At 38.3% G+C, this 21,027-nt stretch overlaps 1 protein-coding gene across 1 annotated transcript in view; it reads right to left on the minus strand.

Annotated features, from left to right (window-relative positions):
• Positions 1-21,027, minus strand: part of LOC149772463 (uncharacterized) — a 190,323-nt gene that overhangs the window by 132,676 nt on the left and 36,620 nt on the right. The window lies entirely within an intron of this gene.

Here is a 21,027-nt window from a genome sequence, read left to right on the forward strand (position 1 = left end):
AGGCTACCTGTTGGTTGCAGTGAGTTTTATCATATTATTACCAGTTTTGTGTCTCAGTTACACTTGGAAGACATTACGTTGTTATCTTCAAAACAGAAGAAATAATGCAATTTCCTCATGCAAAGAAAATCTCATCTATAACATATCCGGGCATGGGAATAAGGTTAAATACTAACAAAATCTATCACATTTTATTTCCTGCAGATGCGAGAGACTACTGCAGTCACAGGTACTTGTATTTGTTAGTGAAGAAGTAAAGCTATTGACTACACCCAGTCAGATTCTATAATTTTGTTTACCTTACACAAGGTTATAAACTTGAGCAGTTTGACATCTGCCCCATCGCTCATTCTATGCTAATTTCATTTATTCCATCAGCACCTCCATTCACTGCTTAAATATCACTGCATAAAAAGAGAAATACTAAATTTGTTTCCCATGTACAATTTATGGAGAGATGGTGACAGGATTTTATCTTAAGACAGACCTCCTCCTTTATCAAAGAAAAAAGGAGGCGAAGAAGAAATGGTCATAGATCAATTTTTATCTAAACTTCAATATCTGTCTTTCTTTATTTTTGCTCAACTTTCTTATATCTCTACTAAAATCAACAGCTTTGACAGATATCACCTCTAGTTGTATAAGCATTACTCTGTTAATTAATTCTGAGCAGTCTCTGCTCCTTTTCTTTCTATCAAACTGTTCTTTCTGAAGGGGCAGATACATAGCTATCTTCGTCAGCTTGAATATATTGGGAAACTGATCTTTGTGACTGTTATGTACGATTTTCCAGAGATCACAGATATTATCTTTTGGATACATCTGCTCCAAAATAGGATTTTTCAATAACATAAACTTCTTTGTTAAATCAGTAGTTTACTGACTACTATGCCAAATTTCTTCTCTGTTCCATAATGCTGTGTAAGGGTATTTAGTCCATCAATACTTGTGCAGACAGAGGTATTAAAATAAATATCTTTAATTCTTAACTGCATTTTATAACCCTTATTTTATTCAATTTATCTTAACCCTGATATGGATACATGTATATAGTTTTGTTGCATATGATCCGCAGGGCGAATTTTATTAATTTAAAAAAAAAATGCCTTATACTTTTAAATTGTCTGTGTTTTAATTAGACCCAGTATTCTGCCCTTTGTACATTTAATTTCGAAATACCACTGAAAGGGTCATGCCGTCTATTCTTTGTCCCTTCAGCATGTACATCTGACTCGTATTTTAACACCATTTCTGGCTCAAAATCACTCACTGAATCTTCATTAACACGTTTCCAGCTCAAATAATCTGATATACTTCATAACCTTAAAAATTACTGGCATCATTATTATCATCAGCAAGTATTTGCTGAACGAAATCGTAATGAACTACGCCGGGAATCAGACATTTTGTGTTTTCTAGGAAGCCCTTATTGTAAACATGCATTTGTAAAACTTTCTTCATGAATGGTTCAAACTATACCATAATTCTTTACTCCTTGGCATGTTGTTCTATTCAAATTTAGTTTCACAATCATTGATGTCGTGCTTGAAGAACCCAGATGTGGAATAAACAAACAAACTTAAAGACCTAATAATGTTTCATACCTGAAATATTCTCAGCATGTTTTTTTATTTTTTAATGTTTTTCAAATTTCATGGTGTTTGTTTCTGTAATAATATTATTATATGTTTTTTATCTTATAGGTGTTGTCTAATTTTGTAAAGCGCTTAGAGTTTCTAAAGATTAGGTGCTATACAAAGTCCTCATTATTATTATTATTACTTGAAAAACATGTCCCGACAAGAACGGCTAAATAAAAATTGTATACATCGCCGAGCACATTTTCATATGTGGGACTTTCAATGAAAATACGCGAGCTCTCGCTTTTCACTGTTCTCCAAGCGCGCGAATTCGTACAAATTTCACACTATTCGCGCAATGGCACAACCTGACAGCATCTTGACATATTTAATGACTTTACCGCGAAGTCTCTCTGTTGCTCTACCAGTATCTCTTGTTTGTCATGTAGAGAATATGCTACATTGATTTGTGGTTGGCGGTTATTGTCTAACCTGGAGCGGAACAAGCAATAACTACAAATAAGAATTCCATGTAACATATTTCAACATGCAACACACTGGTAGCGTAGCTTTCAAATCGACCAAAGGAATCAAGATACAATTCAAAGTAGAAACGTTGTGTGAAACTGGTTATTAAATGATGAGCGAAGTACTTCAGTTATCACATGGAACACGTTTGGACTGTATAGTATATACTGAACATACTTCTGGGTTAAGATAATTAGCATCAAATGGGGGGAGGCAGATTACGAACCATGTCACTTGGTGTTAACTTGTAGACAGCAAGTGGGTATTCTCAAATAATCTTTTTCGTTTTTACTAATAAACATGAGTGCCCGTGACGTTAAATACTGTTTCATATGGATTAAAATTGTACAGAATAATAAGGCAACTAATAATAATTATTCATGACTGCTGAAGACTAAAATAACATGCATACGGTAAGTATCGTTTGGTATTGATTCTCTGTCTCTTTTATCGATATGAGTATCGTTTCAGCAAAAGTATAGATGCATCGATATATCGATGAACCGTTTAACCATATTCTAAATACATTAGGTAGTTTTGCTAAGACTTATATATAAGTATTTTCTCTATTCGTTTTCTCTATTTTCATCTCATACGTATTTCTGTATTTTGGATGAAAATTTTAGTTAAATTTGGCAAAGAAAGAATGTTGGCAACTCAAAAGTAACATATTGTTCCGTGGAATATGTTGACTGCATTATGCATGTACAAGTTATACTGAAGATGAACATGAAAGTTCTTGTGAACTTCTTTTTTATCCTTTTCAAAATATATTTTTTATGAACAATAAAACGTGTCGAAACTACCTGCACTAACATTCTTGCTCCGTAAAACGACATAAAATGGGAAACTACGGAACATCTGAAAATTGGATTGAGATAGAATATACACTTTTGACTGTTCATTATTCAACATTCACTGTAAGTCGAAATAAATACAATTATGGATGTACTGTACTATTATTTTCTTTTTGAATAGTTCCTGCAGCAAAATGCAATATCAATTTATTTTCTACCAAATGAGCTATTGCAGTTCAGTACTCAAGACAACTGAATTTACACCTAAGATTCATTGATTGATCAGTATTTGACTGCACATCAACGGATGAAAGATTGCATCATACTGAAAAAAACTTCAGCAATACGATTTGCATACACACATGCTACGAGCAACCGAGTCGGACTTGTCTTTGCAGGATTCGAACTCAGACTCTTGTGGTCGCGGGTCCGGCACGCTAATCAATGAGTCACCGCAGCACTGTCACGTTTACCCCGACCCAGAGTAGCCCCAGTTTGAAACATGTATGATCAAGGTAATTCTGACAAGCCACTGAGCAACAGGGAGGGTGAATCCTACAAGTTTTCAGGCAATTGAGGGCGAATCCGAAGGTTCCAAATGCCGAAATAAAACCGCGAATCTTAAGGTTCCAAATGCCGAAATAAAACCGCGAGTAGACGCAATTGTCGCCGTCGTTGCTGCCCTTTGTTTTCGTTGCCCTCCCTGCTGCTTCCTGCGTCCCTTTTCGAAAACTAAGGTCTTTATCGAGGTACGAAAAATTATCCAAAACTCGTATCTAACCCGACTCGATACCGTGTTCGAGGATCATGTAAATTTATTGTTACAAACCCATGCGGGGTTGACTAAGCACGACTAAAAAAGTTTTTGAACTGATTATAGTCCATGTCACCGTCACACCAATTCTGGTAAATATATTGGAACGTGTACTTACCAGCTCCATTAAACACCGCCAAAAGATTACAATTTTCTCTGATCACTGATGGTATTTGTGTTAATTTTTTAGTAATATAAATCACATCTGTGTTTTTATGTCTTCCGCGCGAAAATATTCTAGCTGGATTGGACTGTTTGTCCAACATCACATCATCGCACACAACTAAATTGTTAATGGATTCATCAATATCATTTAAAGACGGCGCTTCATCAATATCAGTAATAAATTCAACAACATCATCACCGTTTTCATTTAACGATTTTGCACTTTCATTAAAATCCTTCAACACGTTATAACAACGCTGGTCATCAACAGACGGGGCTACCAAATACAACTTGTCCCACTTCATCCACTTCATTATTAAATTTAACAACAACTGAGTCTTACCCGATCCAGATGGACCCGTGATAATCATTCGCACAGAATTTGGTAGCATCGGATGATGCCTAACCGGTTCTCGTTTCCTTGTAGCAGAAAAGTCAGTGATTTCCATTAGATATAATATAAAATAATATGGATTTATATTGTGTGAAATGCAGGGAGCGTACCCCAACAGGTGATCTAACAACTATTACAACAAAAAAAAACCAGATCAGCACTTACAGGCAAGTGTGAGCGATGCGGTACAAAGAAATTTAAATTTATTCCCAAATCAGGTGATAAACCAAAGCCAAAACCAAAGTCAAGTAAAAAAAAAAAAAACGAGGAGGTGATATTGCCGCCAAGTTAGGAAAACTTCCAGGAGCTCCGTGGGCTAAATACCCAGGAGAAAAACATCTCCCAGGATATAATTATTGTGGTCCTGGAACCAGACTTGATATCAGACTTGATGACCAAGTTCAACCAAAACCAAGTGAGTATCCGATAAATGCTATCGATAAAGCATGCCATGTCCATGATGTGGCTTACAAAAGTAAAAATCTACAAGATAGGCATCTCGCGGATGTGAAATTAATTCACGCGCTAAATTCCATTACTGATAAATCTTTCAAGGAGAGGTTAGCTAGTTGGTTAATAAAGTCTGCGATGAAATCTAAGTTTGTATTAGGCGCTGGTAATTAATTTTAATGGAGTCGATTTATTATTCCCCAAGAGGATACTAGAGGGGTAGCGCAGCAATTAGTAAACTCGCTGAAGCAGCAAAAGTCACACGTGATACTACAGCAGATTGGTTATCCAAAACAGGCAATATGGCAAATTTATCTACCGCGTCCTAAGAAACTTAATTTTGCACATTTTAATGTTAGTGTGCTAAATGAAGTTCATCAGGCTGGTATATTATTTCTACCACATGATACCGTTCGTCGTCGAACATATAAATACGCGCTAACTGTAGTCGATGTTGCAAGTAAATACAAAGATGCAGAACCGTTAGCAACAAAGACAGCATCTGAGGTTGCTTCTGCTTTTGAACGAATTTATCAACGAGGTGGTCTGCGATGGTCAAATCTATTACAAGTTGATCCTGGCAAAGAATTTCAGGGTGCAGTATCATCGCTGATGAAGCAACATAATGTCACCATCAGACGAGGACATACTGAAATTCATCGTGATCAGGCAATTGTTGAGCGATTTAATCGAACACTTGCTGAGCGGTTATTTGGATATCAGTAAGCGAAGGAATTCATTCAGGACAAGAGATCTCGCGAATGGGTTGCAAGATTACCAAGCGTGATAACTGCATTAAATAATGAAATTACTCGAACAACCAACATGAAACCTATTAATGCAATTACCAAAAAAAAAATATACCACAACGACGTGATTTTTCAGCACAACCAATACTGGGCAATATCACTGTAAGATATTTATATGAACCAGGTGAACTTGAAGGTGGCAAAAAAAGAGCGACTGATTCTATCTGGAGTATTACCACACACAAGATACCTAACATAACTAGATCTAGCAATCTACAGGCTGGATTCAACTGCTCCTCAACGTGGATTCACACGTGAACAATTACAAGTAATTCCCGAAGACACACAATTACCGCCCAAATCACTTAACTAGCACCAAGGGTGCCAGCACCACGACTTCGATTACATTCAAGACATGTCAACATCACATTTTGTCGTGTATGACCGCGACTATTATCTTTTCTGTCTACGGTAAATTGTTTTGGATTTTTATTAGTGTAACACCACAACATTATACAATTACAGCTCGCACAGTGATTATTCTGTTGTTGTTTCAGTGTCATGATAAATTCAACATCGAGATCAAATTCTCGGTTATATTTTTTGTCACTCTATTTGTAACCGGCTAATTTTTTTCTTATTATATCAACTTGACATTTATCGTTGTCATCAGCCATTGACTGATCCAAGACAATTCTCCGCTGTTGAGAAAATCTTCTGACTCGAGACACTGCCAAGTAAACTAAGTTTGACCACTCGATTCGATCATCAATAATCCAAACAACTGTATCAGAAATAGTCAATCCTTGAGACGAATGAATCGTCATTGCGTATCCTAGCGTCCACGCGGATTTGTTCATTTTTAGTGCATCTTCAACAACATTGACATCAACTGTGACAATATCATTTAATACTAAATTCTGTTTTCTCCTTGACTCTGTCAAGGGTCCTGGTATATCAATGTCAATATTTTGCAACCGCGTATCAGCTGGTCTATAACACAACGGCACAGGCAACATTGGAAATTTCTCCCGTTGTAATTGAAATAACTGCTGTTGAAGTGTGTCTCTGACTATCTTTCTACTTGCCACTATCAACTCGTTTGGTTTCCACGTTTTCCAAAAGTCGCTCATTGAAGTCTCTGAAATTATTTTACGCATAATTTCACATTGAATTTTATTCGGTTGTAGTCTGATTAATATTTTAAATTCCTTTAACGTTGCATCAAGAGATCTATAATCATCAGACACTTGTTCATAATAATCAACAAAATCTTTTAACCACAAATGTGGAGATGGTCCAACAAACGGAGGTGGCTGACCGTGATCACCACACATTATCACTGCAATATTTTTTGTTAGCAGCCAATCAAGAAATATTGTTAATAAATCTAACGACACTGTGCCTTTTTCATCCCAAATTATAACTTTTGGAATATATTTCTCTCCCATTCGATCAGGAGTCCACGCACCACCGCTGTATTTGAAAAAACTGTGATAAGTACAAGAATTGACTCCTCGTTGTTTCATCTCCCTGGCGAGTCTGAGTGTAGGTGTTAGCACAATCATATCTGAACCGAAAATCTTCGATTTTCTACGACATAATTCAATCGCTCGAGTTGTCTTACCAGAACCTCCCGGTCCGTTCAAATAAACGGGTTTGTGTCTGGCGATTGGATCATACACAGAAGGTGCATTCGACATTTCTGATAATTCTGATTTACAATAAATTATCTTGAATCGCAATGCCAGTCGATTCACAATATCCATGTAACATTTCCCTTTTTATTCTCCACGAACTCCATGATTCATCAGTGCTTGTAAAACGAGCCAGTGATTCTAAATATCCTTTATCGATATAAAATGAATCCGTTGCAACTCTAACTGCAGTGTCGGGAAATCTATTTACTTGCGATAGCAAATTTATAGAAACATAAGCCAGCATCGAAGGTCTTAAATGTGTGTACTGAGGTGATTCTCCATTAATATAACTAACAATTGTGCCCAACCGTGTTCCGTCGGACAAGAAAGCGTCCTCCCGATTACAACATATATTTCTCGCAGCGGCATCAGCAATTATAAAATTTAATTCAGCATCATCCATAATCAATCGTGAGTGATGTCGTTTATGATCATATGCACCACCTTGAATGAATTTACCGATTATTCTTCTACCGAGATCTTTTGCTGTTTTTTTCACTATTGTTGAGTTTAATCCTAAGAATATTAGAAGCGTTATTGTTAATGACATCCATGGTCTGATGGGAACACTCTCGTGCATATTCCTCAATAACTTCATCGAGACTGATACGCTCCGGAGTTGGTAACCAAACCGAAGTCTGCGGTCGATATGATATGATTGCTTCACTGACCGTCAACGATACCAGTATTCGGCTGTCAAGAATATATCGCAACAACACTATTGGTGTCCAATGTTTCTCTGAGAAATATCTGCCAAACCTAACATAACAAATTGGATGAAGTTTTTCAGCTAGTGCAAATGATTTCAGACAAGCAAATCCTGTCAATTCAAAATCGGGTAAAGGACCATTTATAGCAACTCGCGTCATCGAGTTCGTGGGATGTCCAAATCTTTTAAAATATCCACACACTCGCCCATCCCAAAAAAGCTTCCCGGATAACACGCAACCATGTCTACGGAAATGATATCCTTGTGGTCATACTTGATATTCCACAAACCGCCATGTCCATACTCGACACAACTCAATTGTATATCCTCGAGAAACTCACTTAGGGTTGGCTTCCATGAGTTTCTTTCTCTGGTGGCGTGAACGGCAACACTCGGAACTGTAAAACAATTAGTTAATAACTGCTCAGTGTTTTCTGAATATCTCTCTGCGAGTTTTTTCATTTCCTGTTGCAGAGATTCCGTCCGGTATAATTCACCGTTAGATCTTACAAATTGATCATACTCGCCATCTTCGGAACTTTTAAACAACCACACCGACACAGGGTCGTTTTTGCTTATCTGTTTAATAAAATCAAACATATTTTTACCAGAGTTCTCCCCGGAAAACTCCGGGGGGGGGGTAATATTTCACAACACGATCCCGCGCTAATATCGTAACTGCGTTAGTCCAAGCGTGAACGTTATGATCAATGATATTTATTGGAGCTCCGTTCCGATTATATTTCGATATGTATAATACTTTCTCTGTTATCGTTGTTACGGTTATGGGGAATCTTTTCTAGCTCGGCAACATCGTTTATTGACGCTCCTGTATCCTTGACTTTTTCAGCCAACGCTGCTATCTTGGAAGGTCTTAGATCAGTTAGACCGTTTCCGCGCATCGCATTTTTGAAATGTTCCATTACTCGCTCGGCTATATAATTCAGCTTTGACTTTGTTAAGGATGAAAATTTCATTGGGGTAAGTTTATTGATTTTTTGTGCTTTTATCGGATAGATTCCATAAATGACCGCGGTCACAGGATACGCTCGAGCGTAATATGGTTTATCAATCCCAGTCAACATTCCTGGTTTGGAATCTTTACTTAACAGAACGGTTTTTCCAATAGCAAGGACAGGGTCATTTTTATCACGGATAATCCACGTATCGGAATCTACTTGCACAATAAATTTTATTCTGAAAAAAATATTTCTGATTATCAAAGTAATCGATAATAGTTTTAGCTCGTGCATCATTCATTGTAGCGTCCTTGACTTCGTCGACATTGACTTCGTCCTTGACTCTGTCAAGGCGTATAACTTTAAATGTAGACCATACGTGAGATACTCCATCATTACGAAATTCTTTTTTGGCATTCCTGATAATATCAAACAGATCAGTCAGGGATCGTCTCCGCGAGTCAGGAGTTAGTCTGTCAAGATCGAATCTATAAGCTTTCCAAAGGCTTGATTGCAGATAAGCTTTGAAACTCCTCCATATTATATTTAAGACAAACATTTAAATAAGAAATATTATATATATATATATATATATATATATATATATATATATATATATATATATATATATATATATATATATATATATAATGAATCAGTGCAAGTGGCTTAAAATGGGATCTGTAACTGTTTGTAACAAATCTTGCAGGAAAGAATTCTGCGGGGAACATTCCCAAAGCATCCGAAGGGGGAGTTTAGGACCAATACCGTGTCTGCGATGTGGTGTTGGGTCAGGGGTAAAACACAGTTATGTGCAAGTTGCGGGGGAAAGAGATACCGTTAACCTAAAAGATATATAACAAAAAATATAACGATGATGCGTTAAAATGTGACCGCGATTATATAACAAAGTTTTCAGACAAATTATAAATTACACAAATACATTATATATATAAAATGAATCAAGAATTTGTCCCACATCCTATCATTAAGAATTACGAAGCGAATCGTGAGGGAATAATTAGGCATTGTAGGCTGAAAAAAACAGTTGGTACTGTTAGCAATTTTGGTCATCTTAGATTTACTGTTGCTGGAAAAAATTATTACTGTCATCGTTTTGTGTTCGATGTTTTAACGGAGAGATCAAAGATGGTCTTGTGATCGATCATATCAGCGGTGTGAAAACCGACAATAATTTATCCAATCTGAGGGTCGTCACACAAAGCCAGAATTATAAGTCTGGTAATACTGGCTGTGGTGATTAGAGCGCCAAGAGAGTTGTATCCATACATTTAGATACGAATGAAGAAATAATATTTCAATCGATAAATTCAGCTGGCAAATATTTTGATATCTGCATGCCCTCAGCACGAAAAGTCGCAGAAAAAATATACAAATCTGTCATGTCAAAAAAATATAATAAACAAAAAATTGATTTTTATTATTGTTAGGTACTTCACTAAAATCTTGAAGTTTTTTTAATGTAAATGGGAGATAACTCCGTTAAGCATATCTCATGCAATTAGTTCCCTCGCCTTGTCAAGGTGACTTCGTCCAACACACATATCATTACCTGTAAAGGTAATAGCAAAGCGGTATACAATTTTTTTTTTACAGTCATTTGTATACACACTGCGTCACAGTCTATAACACTTCCGCATTTGATAATATCAGTACAGTTAAGTGTGTTTTCACAACTAAAATCCAGTTCAGAATTTAAATTCTGAATTTAAATTCAGTGTATAAAATAGAGTTCAGAACTTATTCAGCAGAACTTGTTAACTGTCTGTCAGTAGTTACCTATATGATAATTTTTAAACCCTGTATTATTAGGTGAGACCGTGGTACAGTGGTAGAGCGTTTGACTCTCGTCCTGACTCTATCAAATGCCAGAGGTTCGAGTCTCGTCACGGACATATTGTCGACGGTGCCCATTTAGGGTTTTATAATAAATTGGGGGCTCCAGCAGGGGCCTTGTGTACATATCTCCTCCACGTCGAATCGTGGTGGTGTGTTTTTCACCCCTGGGATTTTGATCTTGGGGGGTATGTACACAGTTTCACTTTCGCTTTGGAGCCCCCAAAAATAAACAGTAACCTTGGATGCAGAAAGCTCTACGTCACATGGGTCTCATTCAGAAAGAATGCGGCCATTGACTCTGTCACGAGGATGCCAAGAAGCCATTAGAAAGACTGTAAGACTGAGATGAAATCTTGCGATGAAATCGTCTTGATAAGTAAACAAGACAAAAATCTCAAGTCTGAAAGGACCTCGAAGCCGGTGAAAGACCCATGACTGATAACCACTCATCATGGTTGCTGTTTCTTTTTTCTTTTATATATATATATATATATATATATATATATATATATATATATATATATATATATATATATATATATATATATATGAATTACGAAAATATGATGTGATTTTTGCTATTAAAAAATTAAAAGAGTGTGGATTTAATATATCCGATGAACTAAATCCTGAAAAAGTCATGTCTGATTTTGACACACTACATGAAGCTAAATGCGCAGGGCGTTATATTTTGCCTGCTCAGTATAGATTTATAAAGAAAATCCAGACGAATTTATATAAATCGCTGGCTACAGTAGAAGAAGCACAAATAAATGAATTTGTTTCGTTGTCTCGTGCAATTGAAAAAATTAGGTTGGAATTAGCCCAAGAATATGAAACAAGGAAGGTGATAAATATTCGTGTAAGAAAGCTAAAAAGTTTTATGTCCGTTGACTTGTAAATACTTGGAAATGAAGTCAAGTACTTGGAAATGAAATTGAAAGTAAAAAAAAATATATCACTTTTTTTACTTCCTTGATACTAGGTTAGATAATATTTCCCTTAGTCGATCGGATTTAATGCAAGAGTGCGCATAATTGAGAATTTGATCTCGGTCACATACAATTGAAATAATATGCTCGCGTCTGAGACTATCTAACTGTTGCTGTGTTAGTAAAAAATCTTCGTTTCCGTATTCGTCAATAATGAATTTAACGTTAATTTCTTCTTGGGCAAATGCAGCCCTAACTGCTTGCTCGAGCGCTTGTTTGTCATACACGAAAACATTTATGTGGTGGTACATATTTATAAATCTAAGATCTAAATACGCGTATATGTTCTAAAATTTGAGGTATACTGCAATGCGCGATCACAATATGATCTTTTTTTATTCTTTGTAGTTGTGTATCAGTCAGTATAAAATCGTCAGTGCCGTATTCGTCAACAATTATTTTTTTCCGGGGCAATCTTTCCGGTTTTGACAGCTTCATCAAGAAGTTCTTTGTTATGTATGAAACATTTTACGCGGTGGTACATTATATAATACTCGCTTGATTAATTGTCAGTGTGTGTGGATATACTTCCCTTTGACAAAGTCAAGGCGAATTGAAAGTGGAAATCTTAAACTTCTAGGATAGAAGTCTTGAGATTGAAAATCGTTTCACGATTTCACAAGTAAATTAATATGTAGTGTTTCATTTTGAAAATCAAGAAGGTGGCCAGACTGGTCTGTTAGTTTGAAATTTATTCTGGTCAGCCACGGATTATGACATCGTAGATAGACTGGATTGATCGGCTCTTGCACGATTAGAAATTAAGGTGGTTCTTTCGGGGTGAATGAATAAAGAATAAATCCTTGCTGGACTTGATTTGATACTGTCGTGTACGTGCTGTAACTGCCATCAATGACATCACACACAAGATTGACCGCGACCACTTCGGTTATATTTACGATGCCCGGAGATACATGGCGGCCTTCTCCCGTTTGGCTATTGTTGTGTCTGAGGATAGTTGGCTCCGGTAGTATTTTTCTGTACTGTGCGAGTATGTCATCAAAGAACTCATCCATGAGATTGTTGACAGATCTTTTTAGCTCGGTTGCATTATACCCGGTAAACTTGAAATCTGGCAGTGTAGCTTCTGTCAGCGAATATGCAGTTAAAAAGTTTTGTTTATACCGTTTTTCGTTATCAGTGGAATCAATTGTTGCCTTGATTACTCGTCGATTAATATATACCATGTCGGATACAAGCTGATTTAATATTTCTATTCACGTGATGATTTCGCTGCGTGAACTTGTTATATCAAAAAGATGTTCTTGGAAGCTCTGCCGTAGTCGCTCTAGTTGTGTTTTATGTTCTTGATTAATGATTTTAAAATATTCAATAATTTGAGATAGGTCAACAGCAACGGAAAACCCTGCAAGCTCATCATTAAAAAACCACCGAATAAAATCCTTATCACCGAAGTAAAAATCAGTGCTTGATGGTGCTACTTTTATATTAACCAAATGTTGTTTGTACGACGGGAAAAATCCATGATACGAATTTGCATCAGTGACATAGTCGGACTTTATTGGCTTTGGTGGTATCGGTGGTGCCGGTGGAGGAATCTGAGGCCATCCTAACACTGTTCTGATCGAACTCTGATATATATCCACGGCGTAGTCTGGAGAGTTTATTTCGACTGCAGAAGACAGGGTTGGTTCATGAACAGTTATTGTTATCTTAGATTCTTTTCCTGTGATATTTTTTATTCGACGTTGTAATTCTTCATTGATTTCTTCGATTTGATAAGACCCGGTTGGTAACCCAATGACGTTCCAGTCTGGTGTACCATCGGGTTTATTTTTATGTGCAAACACAAACGAATTATTTGCTGGTAATCCACCGAACGATTTTGATCTGATATTGGGCCAACTGTGATATACTCGTAATTGTGCTAACGCGATCTCGTTTACTGGAATCGCAGTTGGAAAATTAACACTGAATTCTGGTTCAGTCGAAATTATTGTTATCATTGAAGTCCTCACCGGATTTGTATTTGCGACTGTATCGAGCAGAGCTTGATGAAGTAATTCCGACATTGTTATTTATCATTTGTCGCTTCAAATGACCGGTGTAGTCTTCATACATCTTTGTCATTAGCGTAAATTCGGAATCTGATATTACCGTATCGTCGAGACTTGATGATATCAGCGACGATAATTTCGAGTAGGCGCTCGTGGCCGCATTGTTTAACTTTTCATATTCGTACAATTTTGTTAGCGCGCATGAGGATATTTTTTTCGCGATAATATTGGCAACGCCTGCAATTGTCGTTGATGTTGAAACTGTAATTGTGACCGCGATTGCAGTTGTCACTGGTGTTAGTGCTGATACTCCCGTAGATGCAACTATCGCGGATACTGAATACACTATTGTATCTAGGATGATTACACGTCGGTTGTATTTTTTTACTTTTATTGTGCATTCGTTAATGGTATTTTTTAACTCTGTCATTCGCGTACTTGATCATATCTATATTGTTGCGCATTTAATGACTCTGTCATTAGAGTTGGCGTTGATGCTAACATCATTTATTATTTTACGCAGTAACCAATTGAGGCGTTTCAGCTACAAATTCCAAACACCACCAGTAAGATGTTGCGGTTAATTTCTTGTCGGCGGATTCCAGTATAAATGTTTCTTCCGTTCCCTTGTTTAATATGATAGTTACAACCCCGGAAAACTTGTCAGTGGAATGTCGCCAGGGATACGTTGTGAAAATTTCAAATTTTGCAGCACTGAACACAGACAGCATGTACACTCCAGTAACTGTTGCTGTATATTTGATAGTATTATTTTGTTTAGACCATGTTGCGAACCCGGATGATACCGTGTATACTATGTTGGTAATATGCCCGGCAGTTACTTCAGATGGGATTTTAATCAAACTGGTTTTGTTAACGATCCCAGGAATCCCATTTACGATATCTTGATGTGATTGTTTGATCGTGTCAATGTTGGTCTTGATATCAGAAAGCTTCATATCAACGGTGAGTGGATCACCAAAGAATTCGCTCGCGGTTTTATTAGTTTTTCGAAAATTTTTACGTAGATTTGTAAACGCGCCAATGCGAACATCATACTCGGCCCGCAACATGGATAGTTTACCGTCAACGGTGTCAACATAATTTTTCGTCGCGGCATCTTCCGGGAATGTTGGATCCGCTAACACAGTTATTTTATTTTTGTTCATGTTGAGTTCACCTGTCATTGTGTCGCCGGTACTTTTTAAACGAGTAGCGAATATGGTTCCGACGGTTGTAAATAGCGCGTCTACATATTATTTGTTTACGGCATCTTCTGGGGATGTTGGATCTCTTAAAACCACTATTTTGTTACCGTTCATGCTGAGTTCACCTGTCATTGTATCACCGGTCTTTTTTACGCGTTCCCCTGCAGCTTTCTGCGTATCATCTCTTAACGCCGCAATTGATATCAGCGAATCTTTGATTTTTCCGCTGTCAGTGAACACAGGGATGTTACCCGGAGTAGCTCCAATAACCCTACGAATTATTTCATGTCATTTGATATCGCTGGTTTTTAGTTTTCCGTGTCGGTCCTGAAAAATAACAACCTCATGTGGGTCTATTCCGGTCAGACTTAAAAGATTATCGATTTCATCTTTGGTCGCATATTTTGATAAGTCTATATCGGTGCGCTTCACTTTTCTGTTGAGAAGAGATCTTCCGTAAATATCAACCATTATTTGATAGAAAACTGTTTAAATTGAGCAGCGGTATACTTATGCACGACTTTGTGAGGTGGTTTGGTTGACGCTGATATCGCATCGAGGACATTTAAAACTTCACGACCACATATCGGAGGATCGGTCAGTGTTTGTGTTGGTAGCGTTGAGTACCAAACTTTCGATGGGATGTCTTTTGTATATTTTAGAAATTCAACTGGCGGTGCTATCCCATACGAATCGAAATAGATAATTCCACGTGGATGTATCGCGTAAGCAACCCAGTGAGTTCCTGGACCGTTACTGTTATCGAGATTAATAATTCCGGTTTCTGGATTGTTTGGTTGTGCTGGTAGCTGATCTCTCATAAAGACACCTCTGAAATTTTTTATATTTAATTGTTTAACAGTATCGAGTAAATCAAAATTTGACATTGGTGTGAAACCGTTGGTTTTCAAAACACCTTGTGTGATGTCTAGAACCGTTTTGGGTACCATGAAGGCGGAGTTCCTGGAAGTCTTAGGCCGTGTCCTTTTTTTGTATCCTTTTCCAGTTGCTTTCTTTAATGCCATTCCAGAAACTGCGGAAGCGGCTGCGCAATCAATGCTGGTATTGCGGCAAGAAGAGGAAATATTCCGCCGATCTTAATCATGTCTTTGATAGCTTTGGGAGTAAGATCAAACTGAACTCCAGTCTTTGCTTGTTTTGCTTTGTTAAGGCGATTAAGTTGTGTTTTAGTCAGTGACAGCTTGTTTGCCCCGCCAGTGAGTTGACTTTGTGATAGTTTTATTGTTACTCCGGTTGTGCTTGCGTTTTTCGATTGGAACTTCTTAATCTGACCAGGAGTCAGAGTAACATTAACATGATTGTATGACATTTTATTTAAATTGAGTTGATCTAATCTGTTACATGTTTTTGGAAAACTACATGTTTTCCACTGGTGCATCAATGATTCTCATTCGGCCACTAATACCTTCAAGTAGCATTGTCCTATCAGAAAGTATGACAGCAATTGTTTTGTAACCATCTGCTGGTGGATCATTAACTTGAGCTCGAACATGTATATCAACGACAGTTTGTTTTGATAAATCAAGATGCTCCAGCGGAAAGTAATAAATCGGATACAGAGTTGTAAAATAAAATTGTGATATCGATGTTCCGGTATCTATATCTATATTACGTGTGAAAAACGACAACCAGCGATTATATGCACGGGCTACATGATTGTTTGCAAAGTTTAGTGTTATATCTTCAGATGGTTTTTGCTGTCCGTTTATTCTCAGCGAGACATCAGTAATATCACACTGATCAAATATCATATGAGATCGTCGTTGGTTGTTTAGTCGTTTTTATCCTGAAACGCAAGAAAAATATGTCGTGGCGCAGAAACTCCTTGTTGCGATGCTATATGCCAGGTGAACAAACCCCTAACGGTAGCCTCAATAGCGTCTGTGGTTACTGATTGCCATGATAACAATCCCTTGCCACCTTGATTCATAAAAGTAAGTAACCGTGGCTCTGTCGTGACTTATGGAGTTAATACTGGCATCCACAGTGTAAGTTTTGTTAATTCTACTCTGCCAGCAAAGACAGCATCAGCAGCATCGTCACCCATATTAACAATGCCAACTCCTCGCCAAATCGCATCATTATCGTCAGATTTTCTTACAAGTACAAGTGTGTGTTTGACACCAAAGTAACTTTTCGTACATCCCTGCAAAATCCAAAGATGTGAGATAGTGGAACCGCACATGAAAACATTCTATCGTCGCCTTTTAGCATTGCTCGGCGCGATTCAAATCCTAAATTGTAAGTGTTAGAAACATTTATAACTACCGACTCCACATCTGCGTCTTGACCAGCGTTAGAGGGTTTTTTTTGGTATTCTCATAGCATATTGAATATGATCGGCGTTGTTGGTAATATCCTTAGCAATACATTATTGACGGCCCAGATGATCTTGTAAAATCGTCAGAGTATCTTGCCAGACCGATTATTGTCGTGGCAACGTCAACATCACTCTGAATTGTTTCAATGTTTCTGCCATCGATCATGTAAGTAGCGCTGTTAAACAGAGCCATGATTCCGTTGTTGACAAATCCAATTCGGTCATTGGCGTCATAGTTATTACCATCCCGCTTTACTATTTTGCACTCTACTTCAATAAGCGCCTCGCAAGGTAAAAAATATCTACTTGTATCATGGACCTGAAGTTCAATACGGCCTCGCTGATCTGGTTTAACTGAGTCATAAGAATAAAATTGATAATCACGCACTGAGCCATCCTTGTCGACTGGGACATCGATATTAAATGCTGTGTCGGATATGCGCTTGTACATTTTATACTATTGTGTATTTTTCCAAATAGTTATCGTCGCAAACGAAGTCCACTTCCAGCTATCAAATTTGCTGTTATGTTTTTATCTGCGTCAATCCCTTGATTAATCAAGGACGCTAGTTTTTGATTTGCAGCCTGGTTTACTGCTTTACTGACATCCGCGGGCATGGCTTCAGTACTTGGTAATTTCACTGGGCGTTTTCGTCGTATTAATCTTGATAATATATCTTTGATCGCTGAGAAAGCTTTACCGGCAATGTCAGTAATTGCGCCAGGAGCTTTTTCACCAATAACATTAATAGCTTTCATCGATAATTCTTTTGCAAGAGGGCCAACTTTAGGAGCTAATCCAGCAAATAATCTCTGAGCGGTATCACCACGTCCGTCTCCGTAAGTTGCTCGGTATACTGGTAATCGTGAATTTACTACTCTGACTCGCATGGGTGTGTGTCTGTTGTACATAACCATATTATGTTGTTTGTTGTTATGTATCTAATCGCTGTCAACAAGCTTATCGACGAGCTCTTGGTATATGTGAGCATCCATAACACCACCTTGAAATAATCGCCGACAAATATCAGCAGCTTCATTAATTATCTCTGGTGAGTTATTTCCAGCGCGTTTTCCTCCGATAAGAACTTCTAACCGTGACACGTCATTGAAGATATTTTCAGGGCAAGGAATTTCAAAACCACGGCCAGTGGTCAATCCTTTGCTGGACGGCCTGTCATCCTCCTGCAGACTTGCGTATGGGTCGTCAATCTCCTGCAGACTTACGAACGGGTCGTATTCTTCGAGTTTTCCCTTCAATTTCTCGAAACGGCGAAGAAAGTGAAATGTCCACGTGTGGTACTGTTATTGTTTTTGGTTCCTTTTGGGGTCTTCCTGGTTTTCTCTTCGGCGGAGATTCCTTTTCAACTTCTTGCAGCGGCGGAGGAAGTGAAAGGGCCACAGGTGGCACTATTTCTTTTTTTTGGTCTTCCTGGTTTTCTCTTTGGCGGAGATTCTTCTTGCAACGGCGGAGGAGATTCCTCAACCAACGGCGAAGGATCCTTCTGTTTTTTCTTTACCGTTTTTTTTTTGTTCCCGTATTATTTTTTGTTGTTCTGTTTTTTCCGCCAGTTGCTGTTTGCGTAGTGTTTTAAAATGTTCGTCTTCCGCTCGCAGATGCAGTGGATGATGAATATCCTTATCGTCTATGGTAATAATGTCCTTATTTATTTTGTACAACCAATCACTCCAAACCTTACGAGTTAACGGTTTCTTGGAATATTCGGGTTTTAAAAATAAATCCCTGCGAGACAAATTTTCGGCAGCAAATTTACCAAATGTGTCTATGTCAGGGAAAGATTCCAAATTATATTTTCTAATTGTTTCTATGGCCGCTTCAGTAAATCTCTCTTTGGCAGCTATATTTCTTGTGAGAGGTCCTTTAACACCGGTTTGTCTTCTTAATATTTGAATAAGACTTTCTTTTTCTTCCTCTGGCCCTCTGATGGCAGTTAAAACTTTTTCAGTGGCCGCAGTGACCGGTCTAAATAATTCTGTTGCTTCAGCTGCATACTCAACTTGTGCTTGCTGTTGCGATTGCACATTTTTTTTTAATTCTCTTTTTACGGGAATATATTTCTTGAGTGCTTCTTCCCGCTCTCTAGCTAGTCTAGCTGTGTAAAATTCTGAGTGTACCATTATTTGGTACAGTAATTTTTAATTTATTTTCTCGAACACGGTCGGGTTAGATACGATCTTTGGATAATTTTTCATACCTCGATAAAGGCCTTAGTTTTCGAAAAAGGACGCAGGAAGCAGCAGGGAGGGCAACGACAACAAAGGGCAGCAACGACGGCGACAATTGCGTTTACTCGTGGTTTTCTTTCGGCATTTGGAACCTTAACATTCGCGTTTTTTTTCTTCGGCATTTGGAAGCTTCAGAGTCGCCCTCCCTTTGCCTGAAAACTTGTAGGATTCGCCCTCCCTGCTGCTCATTGTTTGATGTTAAACATTGCCGCAGGCTACCACTAATCCAATGCGTAAGATTGCCGCGGCTAGAAGTGGAGAGCCAGACCGAGGAGCTGCGAGGCCGCCAGATAGCCAATTATCACCTAGATGTGGAAACGTTTGTCCAGATCAAAAGAAGTTGCACGAAGAAGTGGGAGTGTCTTAACTTTTTTCCCCTGCAGACAGATAGCCAGGTTGAACTGGCCGCTAAGACGATTGGACAGGGTCACAGCGCCACCCAATCAGAATCGAGATAGGGGAGAGACCTTGATTTGGGTAGAATGATATCTCCGCGTCTTCCGCCAAGAATTAGTTCGCTACAAAGTTTGCCCAGAGGAGAGTAGCGTAACTCCGAACAGCCATTCGTTATTGGCGGGAATATCTTAGAACGGGAAATTCTAAGTACAGACGGCTTCAAATAAGGAAGCTTTGAGGGACAGACCCGTTACAGTTTGGTCCCGTAGTCTCAGATAGAGAGACGGAGGAAACGAGAAGAAAGGAGAGAAGTCAGGAGAAGTTGAAGTCTAGCAGGAAAAGGGGAGAGAAAGGAGGAAGAGGAAATTGGGAGCGAAATTGGAGGAGGAGATAGTCGAGAGGGAAACGGAATCGAAGGAGGTGTTGGAGGAACGGAAGGAAGGAAGGAATTAGCGGGAAAGAAAGAGATGAGTAGACACAAGGACGGGGGAAAATCGAACTCACACTGTAAATCACGGGATGAATTAGGCTGTCACTTGGGTGAGGGAAAGACGGGTGATTAAGAGTTTATCGTTTTAAATTATCGAATTTATTAAATTTTTATTAATTGAATTCATCTTCGTGTTCTCTATAATTTAATCGTCGGCATTGCTGACTGGGGGGCTCAGAGCTGTAAATCTACCTCGTCACTAATTTAACTTTCTAACCCTACGAGCCAGGGTGGAACTTTCATCATAATTTAATTAACATATATTGGAAGAACCCCAACCCAATGCGTGCAAACGTCACAGTGGGCGCTTCGTCCGGGATTTGAATTAGACATAAATATTATTTTACGACCTAAAGTTATTTGTTGTTGTTGTTGTTGTGGGGTTTAACGCCATTTTTCAGCACGATAGGCTATACATGGCGGCCAGTATTAATGGTGGAGGAAGAACCCGGAAAACCCCGGAAAGAACCACCGACCCACGAGAAGCTACTGGCAAGCTTTCTCACATGCCCACATTGGCTGAATCGTAGACTCGAACCGCCGCAGACAGAGGTGAGATGGCAGTGATCCGTAACGAAGAGCGCTTTAGACCACTCGGCCACTCGGGGCCCCCCCCTAAAGTTATTTGTT

The sequence above is a fragment of the Sinohyriopsis cumingii genome, unplaced genomic scaffold, assembly GCF_028554795.1.
Source record: "Sinohyriopsis cumingii isolate HCF-2022 unplaced genomic scaffold, ASM2855479v2 utg001460l, whole genome shotgun sequence".
Taxonomy (NCBI): Eukaryota; Metazoa; Mollusca; class Bivalvia; order Unionida; family Unionidae; genus Sinohyriopsis; species Sinohyriopsis cumingii.